The sequence below is a fragment of the Mastomys coucha genome, unplaced genomic scaffold, assembly GCF_008632895.1.
Source record: "Mastomys coucha isolate ucsf_1 unplaced genomic scaffold, UCSF_Mcou_1 pScaffold13, whole genome shotgun sequence".
Taxonomy (NCBI): Eukaryota; Metazoa; Chordata; class Mammalia; order Rodentia; family Muridae; genus Mastomys; species Mastomys coucha.
The window spans coordinates 31,087,143-31,095,706 of NW_022196895.1; the positions used below are offsets into that span (position 1 = coordinate 31,087,143).

Genomic DNA, 8,564 nt, shown 5'->3' on the forward strand with positions numbered 1-8,564 from the left:
AACCCAAAACCCCAGGTCCTGAGGGTCCCGTTCCACTGTGCCCGGAGAGGTGGAACTTTTACTTGCTGTGTTTCTCCATTGGTAAAGCAAAGCAGAAGGCTGCCCCCCCTTTTTCCGGGCGCCTTGGACTCGGGTCCAGGGCGCTTGGCCCTAGCCGTCCGCCCAGCAGGACCCGGACGGGGCGGGGCCTAACGGGGCCGCGCCCCGAGACTCACCTGAGCCGGGCGCAGTGACTCACCTGCCCTCCGCCCGCCCTTCCCAGCCGCGGGCTGTTCCCTGAGTCCCCGCCCCTCCTTCCGTCGGGGGTCCGGCGGGGTCTCCGCACCCAGAGGCCATACCGAAAGGACGTCAGGGGGGGTTCCGGCGTGGCGTGACCAGGCTACCCTCTGGGAGGGGGAGGCTCTCCCTAGAAAGCTCCGGCCGCTCCAGGCGGGGACCGGCGGCCGCGGGAGGCGCCGGGAAGAGCGCGCGGAGGGAGGTGCCGGGAAGGGCGGGCGCGGCGCGGGGCGGGCCGGGGGCGGGGGCGCAGGGCGGCCCATTTCCTCCCGGGAGCCGGACGGACGGGCGGGAGACAAAGCGGCGGCCGTCGGCTTGGCGCCTCAGGAGTTGTCGCGCGCTCGCCCCGCTCTCCGCAGGTAACTCTTTGGACCTTTCTCCGGGGCGCGCGGGGCGCCCTGGTGTGGCGCGGGCCTCCTCAGGCTGCGGGCCAGGGTGTCCGGCTCGGGCTCTCGGCCGCTACCGCCGCCGCCGCCCTAGAGCGTCGGGCAGGGCGGCTTCCCGGAGCAGCCTGGGCCTGAGCGGGCGGAGCCGGACGCTCTGGAAGCTCGGGCGACCGCCGCGGCGCTTCCTCAGAAAACTTTCTCCCTCTTTCTAAACTTTGTTCCCGGGCCCGGGCGCGCGCGCAGGACCCGCTTCGTGCCTCGGGCCGCCTCCCTCACCGCGTCCCCCGGCGGTCGGGCCCGTGGGGTGTTAGAGGGACGTGATTGTTCCCTGCGTTTGTGCCGGCCACTCCCCTCCCCCTCCCCGCGGCTGAAACTTGGGCGTTTGCGGGACCCGAGGTCGCCAGAGCCGACATTCCAACCCGACCCACGGGGAGTGGGAGTCGTAGCTTCCTGGTCTCCCGCGCCGTTGTCCTTAAGGTGCGGCGCCACACCCGTGTGGACTTGTGGCAAGGAGTTTAATTTTTACCTTTACCCTTACTCAGCCTCTTTTGCTGTGAAACCTCACTGACGTTTCTCTTAGTTTTCAGGAGTGGCTTTAAGAGTTTTACTAACTTTGGGTTACCGAAAACGGGTCTGGCCTCTGTAGCCCAGGCTGACCTGGAACGCTTGTTCTCCTTCCCGAGGGCGGGCATCGCAGGCCTGCGATGTCCGTGACCTGCCTTTCGACTTTAAAAGGAACTTGTTAATGTGTGTGTAGAACTTGAGGGGCAGGGATGTTGTGGACCGGATTCATAACCTTGGTTTTCAAGCAGTGGCCACCCCAATAATTCAGAGAGCTGTTGGCTTAAATCAAGGATCGATAACCCTCTCATGTCCTGTGCCTTTGTAACATTTGGTTTTATTTTAGATGTGTGTGTGTATGTGTGTGTGTGTATGGAATTTATAATAATTATTATCCTTGTACCTTTTAGGTGTTTCAATAAGGATATTTTTTGTGTTTAGCGTTAAGTTTTAACAACTACTGGTGGATGTTACTTTAAGAAACGGAATTTGTTTTGTTTTACAAAAGGATTGAGTGGGGACATCATTTCGTAGCCTCTGTTTAATTGTTCATCCTTCCTGACTTTCCAAGTTAAAAAAAAACCAAAAAACAAACAGGTTTTAGAAATTCTTTCTTTGAGGCCTGGAAGTTTCTCTAGTGTCATATCCTTTTTTTTTTTTTTAATTTAAATTCCATTCTGGATCTCACTATGAAGCTTCAAACTAGCTTAAGCTTCCTGAGTGTTGGGATTCAGATGTGTGCCATCATACCTGTCTGATCATATTGTGTATAATGCAGACAACAAGCTTGTGGGAGCGTGGGTGGGGTGGGTGTTAATAAGTTTGTAAATCTGGCCGTTCTGGAAGGTGGTGGCTTTTGACTGGAATGAAGGGTAAGTTGAAGTAATGTGATAGAAGGAATAGGAAGGAACCTAAAAGGGCATTTAAGTGGAATCGTGATATTGTTCTGGTTTTTTTTTCCTCCTTTTCTTTTCAACTCCTCCTCTTCTTGCATATGATTCTAACCGAATATATTGGTTTTCAGCACCAGTTATGTGGTACCATCCATCTCCATTCCCATCAGAAACATTTTATATAGTGGTCACAGATGAGGGGTATCTTTTTTTCTTCTCCTAGTTGAGTATCACTCACTGTCTTTGCCTTTTCTCATCAAACCCCACCTCACCCCCACCCCCACCGTGGTATTGGAGAACAAACCTAGAGCCTTATACACGCTAAGCAAGTGCTCTATCTTTGAGCTGTACGCCCCCTACCTCTGTCATCAACCTCAGCTGCAAATATCCCGTTTCATATTTTGAGTGTAGTTTCTCTCCTGACCCACATGAGTCTCCTTATATCTTGTCATTTTAAAGAAAGTCCCATTAGTGATAGTACAGAGATCCCTGCTTTTTAAGGCAGCGATGGTATGTGTACTGGCTGAAACCTAGACAGGATGAAGCAATAGGAGCCTCAATAGGTGCAGGTGGCCTGAGCATTGATTGGCTAAGCATTTGGAGGCCTAGAAATTTAGAGGAGATCTATTTATTGTGAGTATTGAAGTAGGGAGAAGGTCTCACCTAAGGTTGTCAGGGAAGGCGAAGGCCAGGTCACAGATGGCTATGTTTAGATTTTATTCTAAAGCTGTAAGATGCCATTGTAGGGGCTTTCATGATCTGAGCAGCATTTTATTCCTTGCTGGCGCTTAGAGAAAATTTGAATTGGTGTGTGTATAAAAGCAAGGAGTTGAGTGGGGAAGGTCATGTGGGTCAGGGTGACCTGGATGAATGGAAAGGACTCAAAGATTGGGTTAGGGGTGGATCCGGGCATCTAGGTAGAGCTTCTGAAGCATGGAACTCTTGGTCTATCTCAAGAGCTAGCATTTTCATTTCTGGTAGCAAGTTTTGTGTCAAGTTTTCTTAGCAACTTCTGTTTGTGTTGTAACTTACTGATACCCCTGTTTGCTGTCCTTGTTGGAAAGGGAGCCCTGCAAACCTCTTCAGAGCCGGGGCTGCCTAACCTTTGGTTTGGTATCCGGTAAGGAGGGCAGAGTAGATGCTGTATTGTATGCAGGAAGGAGGGAGAAAGTCTGAGCTTATGAAGGGTGAGGCAATTGGTTACATTCAGATTGCTGTTTTGGGCAACTTGAGCTTTTTTCAACTTTGTTCCTTTTCTTTCTTCCTTCCCAAATCTAGTCAGTGACGGAATCTGCTCTATAGTGTTTGTCTACATGCCTTTCTTTGCTTCCACTCTACTTTTAGACTTTTTCTTTCCCCTCTCTCTCTTTCTTTCTTTCTTTTTTTTTTTTTTTGGTGCTGTGGACTGCTCAGTAGTATCTGAGTAAGCTGTTTAGTTGCTTGTTTGGTTTATTATTTATTTAGCAAAGGGTCTTGAGTGAGTTTAGTGATGTCCTGCCTCAGTCTCCTAAGTGCTGGGATTAATTGTGTACTACCACACTTTGCCTTTATTTTATCCCCACTGTTTTTCCTTCTGGACCATGCTGCTTTCTCTTAATCACCTGGCAAACTTACTTATTTTTTGAAACCTCTGGGTTTTTCTCTTGGTGCTCAGTGCTTTGTTTGTTTGTTTGTTTTTTTTCCCCAGACAGGGTTTCTCTGTGTAGCCCTGACTGTCCTGGAATTCACTCTGTAGACTAGGCTGGCCTCGAACTCAGAAATCTGCCTGCCTCTGCCTCCTAAGTGCTGGGATTAAAGATGTGCACTACCACTGCCCGGCAGTGCTTTGGTATCTTATACAGCTTCTATATTACGTCTTTTATACTGTTTGGTAAATGTTTTCTGTGTATGACTTCTGGGAAGTGTATGTGTAGGGGTAATAAGGTTTTGAGACAGGGTCTCTCTATGTAGTCCTGGCTGTCTTATAATTCTAAGTAGACCAGACTGGCCTCAGACTCACAGAGCTCCACCTGCTTCTGCTTCCCAGTGCCAGGATCAAAGGCCTGTGCCATCCATCACTCCTGATTTAAGGTTTAATCTTTAATAGGAACCTTTTCAAAATTGAAGTGTAATTAGAGAAAAGTGCTCAAAGTAGGGTCACTTGTTCAGTGAATTCATATAAACTGAACACCATGTGTATCCACTGAGAAACAGCACACTGTCAGCACCCCAGGAATTCCCAGTGTCAGTTGACTTTATTTGTCCTTCTGCCTCTGTTTTGAAACCAGGTCATACTGTGCTGCTCAGGGTGATTGAGCTCTTAAAGTTTCTAAAAGAAAAAAGAAAACCCCTTTCAAAGGTTCATGTTTTATTATTTTGTGTGTTTGTGTGCACAAGTGTGGTCAGAGGACAACTTGGAAAAGTTGCTTCTTTTCTTTGAATAAATATGTGGGTCCCAGTGATCTGGCTGGGGTTGTAAGGTAGGCTGGTGGCAGGCATCTTTACCTGCTGAGGTTCAAGATCATCTCCTCCTCCTCCTCCTCCTCCTCTTCCTTTTTTTTTTTTGGTTTTTCAAAACAGGGTTTCTCTGTGTAGCCCTGGCTGTCCTGGAACTCACTCTGTAGATGAGGCTAGCCTCGAACTCAGAAATCCGCCTGCCTCTGCCTCCCAAGTGCTGGGATTAAAGGCGTGTGCCACCACTGCCTGGCCCTTGAGATCTTCTGAATTCTAGCTTTTGCTTAAAATTTCATTAATTTTGGGGGGGTGGGGTGGCTGGAGGGAGGTGGAGCAGGGGCTGGTGCAGTGGCTCATACTGCAGAGTCAGAATTGAGTTCAAAGCCAGCCTGATGATATATATAGGTAGTTCCAGGCCAGCTAAGACTATATAGTAAGAGTCTATTTCAGAACAAAATAATTTTCATAAGAATATTTACATACATGTATTCACACACTTACACATGTGCATGCACAAGTGAAGATACTGGACAGCTTTTATGAGTTGTTTTTCCTTTCACCATGTGATTTCTGGAGATCTTATTCAAATTTTCAGTCTAATTAGTAAGTGCCTTTACCCAATGAGCCATTTGGCAGCTTGCAATTCTTATTTTTTGAGACAGTGTCTCATGCAGTCCAGAATAGTCTCAGCTTGTTATGTAGCCCCAGGTGACCTTGGACTTCTGAAACTCTTGTTTCTACAACCTGAGTGTTGGGATAACAGGGTTCACTGTCAGGTATATGTGGTACTGGGGATTAACTTAGAATCTCTTTTATGCTAGACAATCACTGAGTTACATCCTTGGCTACCAGGCTGATTTTCTGTTGTAAATTATTTCCTGTCCTTTGTATCCTACCATGTGTCTTTGGCATTTTGTTGGAATGCTTTGTAATAATTGCCTCTGTACCCCTCCAAAAACTGAATGACACTCCCCCACTGTTGCAGAAAGGATCCAAAAATCTTAAAACTTGAAAAGATAAATGATACTGTTATTTGCTATCCTTCATTTATTTTTAGGAATTTTATTTTATTTCATTTTGTGTGTGTGTACCTGAATGTATGTCTGTACATCATGTGTGTGTAGTATCCACAGAGGTCAGAACAGGTATCACATCCCCTGGAATGAGAGCTAGAGACAGTTGTGTGCTATGTGTGGATGCAGGGGACTGAGTATAGCTTTTTGTGGTAAGATGTGCACGACAAAAGTCACCACTTAAACTTTTTGTGTGTGTGTCCATGCTCACTGACTTTAAATAAATGCACAGTATTATGCAGTCTCTGCCAGTTCCAGGGAAACCTGTGAGGGTCTTTGTGCCACCAGGGCTGACAGAGTATCAATCCACATGGGGCAAGAAGGAAATCCAGTTCAACACAACTCAGTAGTCAGCATTGGTTCAAACTTCTGTCTGACACCAGGCAATTTATTGCAGGCATATTTAAGTATAGTACAATATGGAAAAATGTTTCCTGGTTTTCTAGAGCTATTTTTATCTGTCCAAAGTGAGTTCTATACTCCTAAAACAGTAGTTTCTCATTCACCTCTCTCCTGGCAGCTAACCATTGTTTGTTTCTTTGAGTTTAACCATTTTTATGATTCCCCCCCACCCCAGCCCCCCAAGTAAGTTTTTAAGTTTTGTGTGTATTGGTGATTTGCCTGCATGGATGTCTGTGCACCATGTGTGCTTGGTGCCATGGGGCCAGAAGAAGGTGTTGGATTTCTGTCGTCAGCACAAAGGTTCTTGTGCTCATAGATGGCACTAGGGAAACCAAGAATGTTAAATATGCGGGGTTGTCATTACAAGGAAAAGATGGATGACCTGCTTTCTGTCCAGAAGACTTGGGATGGTGGCTAATAACTTAGGTATTATATAAGATAGGTATTAATAACTACCTATCTGTAGGGCCAGGCCATACCAAGCTCCCCTAAGCAGGACCAGAGGTGGCTAATAATCTAGGCAGCAGTTGTATTATCTATATGGCTAGGGGCTCCCCAAATCTCTTACAGTAAGGACCAGAAATGCTTAATAGTCAGGTGTCCTTTGTGTTATCTATATGGCAAGCTTCCATAATCAGGACCGGAGGTGACTAACAGCCAAATGACTGTTGTGCTATGTGTCTGACTGCTGACTGAGACCACAGCAGATCCTCCCCTAGGCCCTTAAGATAACACTTGTAGCCTATTTCTAGAACCCATCTTCATGAAAGAAGTAGCATGTATTTTGAGAAGAGTTTCAATGTAGTTATGCCTCCTGTGCACAGGGAATTGTGTTACACCAGGAAACTTTTTCAGATTTTACTGAACTTAAATATGTCTTGAATATGCCCAGTGTTAGACTCTAGAAGTTTGAACCAATGTAACGAATTATTTTGGATTTCCTTCTTGCTCCCTGGAGACTGTTACTCTGTTGGCCCTTGTGGTTGCATAGATTTCCTTGGAACTAGCAGAGTTAAAAAGACCATCGTGAGTTACCATTTAGGTATTGCGAATTGAACCCATAGGATCTTATGTGTTCTAGGCCAGAGCAATACCACTGATCAAATCCCTAGCCTGGACTTTAAAAAAACTTTTTTTTGGTGGTGTACTTGAGTTGTAGCTTTTATATATTTTGTTCCTTTTTTTTGAGACAGGGTCTCTCTATGTAGCCCTGGCTATCCTGGAACACCTTAGGTAGACTCGGCTGGTTCTACCTATTAGATACCTGCCTGGCTCTGCTTCTCCAGTGCTAAAGAATAAAAATATTGTACAGGGTAATCCCTTATCAGAGAAGTGATTTGTAAATATTGTCTGGTTCCATTGGATGTCTTTTTACTCCCTGTTGGTTATATTCCTTTGTCCCATTGCATTCCCATCCCCCACCTATGTAGCTCTGGCTGTAGACCAGGGTGGCCTTGAACTCAGAAAATCTGCCTGCCTCTGCCTCCTGAGAGCTGGAGTCAAAGGTGTGCACCGTTGCCCCAGCTTAAAAGTTTGTGTGTGTGTGAGTTTTTTTTTTGTTTTTTGTTTTTCAAAGATTTATTTATTTTATGTATGTGAGTACACTCCAGCCCTACTATCAGAGTTTTAAGGTAAGTAAGTTAACAACATGGAAATATTTAAATGATAAACTTGATTTATCGGTTTACCCCTAAGAAAACCCACTTAATATAAATAAAAATATAGCTTGTTCAACACTCCATAACAGAAAGACTTAGCATTTTATCACATCAGAAGTGAAAATAAATACTCTTTATACTCATTATTATAATCATCTTATTAGAAAGATGAAAAAGCTCAAACTAAGGCTGAGTCTCCTAAAAGTAAACGTTCCAATGATCATGCTGTCATAATTCAGATAACATATATAATCAATGAAAAATTAGCAACAAGAAATACCTTATCACATAATTCTAACTCTATTGTTTAGTTAGCCTTTTAAGAATTATATATTGGGAGCTGGAGAGATGGCTCAACAGTCAAGAGCCCTGACTGATCTTCTAGAGGTCTTGAGTTCAATTCCCAGCAACCACATAGTGGGATCTGATGCCGTCTCTGATGTATCTAAAGAGTGCCAGTGTATTCACATACATAAAATAAATAAATTCAAAATAAATAAAATTTACAAGAGAATTATATATTAAGGGCTGCAAAAATGGTTCAATAGTTAAGAGCACTTACTACTCAGTCATTGAGGACCATTGTTCAAATCCTAGCACCCACATTGGGCAGTTCACAAATGCCTATAATTCCAGCTCCAAGGGAATTATACACCCTCTTCTGGCCTCTGTGAGTACCTACACACACACAAGTATGCATATATTCTGGCATTCACACAGATACACATATTTACACATGAGTAAAATAAAATATATTTTAAAAATTCGATTATGGAGTCAGGTGTAGTGGTTCATGCTTGTAACGTTAGCACTTGGAACACTGAGGCAGTATGACAGCCATTAAGTTTGAAGCCAGCCTGAGTTAGAGAAAATTTGAAAATA

At 45.1% G+C, this 8,564-nt stretch overlaps 1 protein-coding gene and 1 long non-coding RNA gene across 2 annotated transcripts in view; one reads left to right on the forward strand and one right to left on the reverse strand.

Moving 5' to 3' along the window:
* LOC116086991 overlaps window positions 1-508 on the reverse strand; it is a 3,667-nt gene extending 3,159 nt beyond the window's left edge. The window contains exon 1 of the long non-coding RNA XR_004117218.1: window positions 239-508. This is a non-coding gene — a long non-coding RNA (uncharacterized LOC116086991). The remainder of the gene's footprint in view (window positions 1-238) is intronic.
* Window positions 499-8,564, forward strand: part of Ctnna1 (catenin alpha 1) — a 137,823-nt gene continuing 129,757 nt past the window's right edge. Inside the window, exon 1 of the mRNA XM_031365346.1 lies at window positions 499-635. The gene's annotated coding sequence lies outside the window, so the exon portion shown is untranslated. The remainder of the gene's footprint in view (window positions 636-8,564) is intronic.